Raw genomic sequence first — 4,080 nt, 5'->3', positions numbered from 1 at the left:
ATGTCCGGAGCCCTTGAGGACCTTCAGATGAAGGAGGATGTAATCAAATTCCTTGCTGCAGTTACCCACTTATGTGGCCCCAACCTTGACTTTCTGATGGAGTAGTAAATCTACAAAGGACGGCTATTGTTGCTGTCGAGAACCCTGACGTCAGCATCATCTCCTCCAGGAACACTGGCCAGCGAGCTATGCTGAAGTTTGCTGCTGCCACAGGAGCCACTCCAATTGCTGACTGCTTCACACAGGGGACCCTCACTAACCAGATCCAAACAGCCGTTGGGAGCCACGGCTTTTAGTGGTGACAGATCCCAGGGCTGACCACCAGCCGCTCACAGAGGCCTCTTATGTCAACTTGCCCACCATTGCTCTGTGTAACAGATTCTCCCCTGCGCTAGGTGGACATTGCCATCCACATTGCCAACAATAAGGCTCACTCGGTGGGTCTGATGGGGTGGATGCTGGCCCGGGAAGTACTCCGCATGCGAGGGACTATCTCCCGTGGGAGGTTATGCCTGATCTTCACTTCCACAGAGGACTAGAGGAAGTTGAGGAGGAGGAGCAGGCTGCTGCCAGGAAGGCTGTGACCAAGGAGGAATCCCAGGGTGAATGGACCGCACCAGCTCCTGAGTTCACTGCTGTCCAGCCTGAGGAGGCCGACTGGTCTGAGGGTGTGCAGGTGCCCTCTGTGCCCATCCAGCAGTTCCCCACGGAAGACTGGAGTGCACAGCCAGCCACTGAGGACTGGTCAGCAGCTCCCACAGCGCAGGCCGCCTAGTGGGTCGGAGCCAGCACTGAGTGGTCCTGAGCTGCTCTGCACACAGCCGAGCAAAGGGGGGAAAGGTGGGAGGAAAATAAAGTTCCTAAAAGCTGGAGGAAAAAAGAAAAGAGAAGAGAGGGGAGAGGAGGGGAGGGGAGGGGAGGGGAGGGGAGGGGAGGGGAGGGGAGGGGAGGGGAGGGGAGAGGAGAGGAGGGGAGGGGAGGGGAGAGGAGAGGAGAGGAGAGGAGAGGAGAGAAGAGAAGAGAAGTCATTTGACTCTGAGATGAGTCTCAACCCACAGGTTGAGATGGGGACTTTATTCTGGTTTAGCAGGCAGTGCTGCCTACATGTTGGGCCCCACGAATGGCACTTCCGTCCTGGTGTCGCAGTGCTAAGGTCTACCTGTGAGTGCCTGGGAATTCCAGGTTAGCGTTTGACTTGAGCCTGTTCTCAAGACCACGGCACCTCATTTTGCAGCATTTTTCATCCAGGATTTTATTCTTTCCTTCACACTCAGGCCAGAGCACTAGCCATCCCATTAACAAGCACTTGTTGAATGAACTAAAGATGCCATTAGGAAAACTACCTGAGCGCCAAATAAAGCTACAGTCCATATGTAGGCCAGTGACACAGTATCTAGTAACAGTTAACCTTCCGTCCATATGTAAACGCTGTTAGTCCCAGGACTGTTCATTAAAGCTATTCCACTGCATTCCTCGGCCCAGGATGCAACTTTGAACCACAAACATTTTGTGACCATGTTCCTTCGGCCTCCTTTAGTCCCTGGTTTTTCAGCACGTGGATAGCTATTTTTGTAGTAGTTGATCCGATGTTCTCTCCTGAGATTTGGCCATGCACTTTGTTGTTTTGGAGTCTGGGGGCTGGTGACAGTGGTGCTGCGGGTGAGACTCAGAACTTCAGGAGTGCTAGGCAGGGGCTCTGTCACTTAATGACACAGCAGCCACACAGAGGTGACGTGTGTCCTGCTCAGTGTATCTTACTGGGAGGCACATGATCTCTGCTTGACCTGTTGAGATGTTGACATAGTTTGCCTTGATTAATTTGTTCTGCTGGACCGAGAAGTTATAAGAGTACCAGTTTTGTGTTGTGGTGACTAATTGGTGAGAGACAAGTCTGTGTAAGCATCCTGTTTATTTTTCCCACTCCTAACCTTCCAAATCCTGTTTACTACTTGCCGTTCTACTAAAAGGAGAGGTTGGAAGTTTCTCTTCTTGTCTGTTCTTTTTTTCTTCCTGCATGTGCACTGTTTGTTTCTCTGTGTGTGAGTATTTTGTCTACCTGTATGTCTGAGTACCTGGTACCCACGGAGGCTGGAAGAAGGCATCAGATCCCTTGGAACTGGAGTTACAGATGGTTGTGAGCTGCCGTGTGGGTGCTGAGAACTGAACCCGGGTCCCACAGAAGAGCAAGCAGCGCTCTCAACCCTTGAGACAGCTTTTGGGGCAGTACTGCAGCCCAGCTGGCCTTGAATTCAGAATTCTCTTGCCTCAGCCTTCCAAGTTCTGGGATTATGGCCACCTCATCTCTCTCTCTCCTTCTCCCTCTCCTTCTCCCTCTCCCTCTCTCTCCCTCCCTCCCTCCCTCTGTGTGTGTGTGTGTGTGTGCTTGTGTATATGTATATGAACATGTGGGTGTGGCTGCACATGCACTTGCACATGTGTTTACTGAGGCAGAGGTTGAACACAGGTTTCTTTAGAGGAGTCATCCACATTATTAGTAGTAGTTTCTCTGTGTAGCTCTGGCTGTCCTGGAATTGCTCTATAGACCAGGCTGGTCTTGAACTCACAGAGAGCCACCTGTCTCTGCCTTATGAGTGTTTGGATCTAAGGCATGCGCCAACACTGCCCATCTCAGAGGATTTTTTAAAAGAAATGTGTGTGTGTGTGTGTGTGTGTGTGTGTGTGTATGTATATATGTACGTATGTAAAATCTAGGTCTAGGGGATCGTCTGCCCTCTTCTGGCTGCCATGGGTACTGCATGTAAGTGATGTGCAGCTAAACAGGCAGGCAAATACCCAGAATCGTATAGTAATGCTTGTTGTTGTTTTGGGGTTTTGATTTGGTTTTTTTTTTTTTTTTTTTTTTGAGACCATGTTTCTCTATGTAGCCATGACTATCCTGGAACTCGCTCTGTAGACCAGGCTGGTTTCCTGCCTGCCTCTGTTTCTGGAACTTTTGCTGTAGCACAGCCAGGAACGTATGAGGGGGTAGGAACAGATTTGTCTCTGCACAAAATAATGGCCACCATTGTTCATATTGTTGTGGGATTCCCTTAGATCCAACATAACTCAAATACCAAGTCAGTGCAGATGACACAAGTTTATTGTAACCAAGCTACTGCTGACTCATCAGGGCCACAGAACAGACTTGGGAGCTTGAAGAAGCTCCTTGAACACCTTGAAGAAAAAGTGTACAGCATATTTAAAAGGATGGAGAGGAGCAGAGTGGGCTGGAGCATTGTCCAATCATATTTTGACATAAGGCTGAGCAAGAGAGCTTCCACCAATCAGGATAGGAGTTGGTTCCTGCGCCTGGGAACATGAACTTAGTTTGACTCTGCCAGCAAGATGGAGTTGTCCTTGAATGGCTGAACTCAGACAACTGTCTCCTTACAAGTTGTCTCTGAGATGGGTGGGCTCAGACAACTGTCTCCCAACAACAGAAGCTGTTCCACTGTTGGAAAGTTCCCAGTTCCCCAAGCACCTGGAACCTTAAACTTAGTTTCCCCTATGATTAAATGGAGTCTGAAAATAAAATAGCCTTACTTAGGGCAAGTTTCGTGTCCCTAACCTTCTGTGCTAAGAATCTGGATGGATGGCAACATGCAAGGGAGGCACAGGGGAGGAAGCCCGGTGAGTCAGGCTACACACACAGGGACGCCTCTCTCCAGGCTGTTACTGTGACATCACAGGGAAAAGTGACTGTTGAAGCACAAGGTGTTCGGTGGAGAAGCCCGCAGTGTTAAGCCACCGGTGAGGTTCTGGTGGCATCTGGGCTGAGAGAGTTCCACGTGCAGCTGAGAAGAAGGAGTTCCTCCATGAGCCCGAGTTCCAAGGAGAGAAACCTCCAGGCTGCATGGACAGCTGGAGGGGAAAACTAAACCACAGTGTGGAAGTGGAGCTGGAGCTGGAGGCTGCTAGAACGACTCAGGACACTAGCCTGGAGCAAGTTCAGAAGTCAGAGCTGCCGCTTTCTGCTTACGCGATGACATGGCATCAGAAGACACAGATCTGGAGCAGGATCGGAATCAGATTCCAGAATAAAAAGGAGTAAAAAGGTTTCCTCCCTGCTACACTCTCAGG

At 50.1% G+C, this 4,080-nt stretch overlaps 1 pseudogene; it reads left to right on the top strand.

Annotated features, from left to right (window-relative positions):
* LOC127696192 (40S ribosomal protein SA-like) lies at window positions 1-827 on the top strand (annotated as a pseudogene).
* Window positions 828-4,080: the final 3,253 nt, after the last annotated feature.

Source organism: Apodemus sylvaticus, chromosome 11 (assembly GCF_947179515.1).
Source record: "Apodemus sylvaticus chromosome 11, mApoSyl1.1, whole genome shotgun sequence".
NCBI classification, from domain to species: domain Eukaryota; kingdom Metazoa; phylum Chordata; class Mammalia; order Rodentia; family Muridae; genus Apodemus; species Apodemus sylvaticus.
Note: the sequence above shows the minus strand (reverse complement) of the source record. Positions and strands in the feature narration are given on the sequence as shown.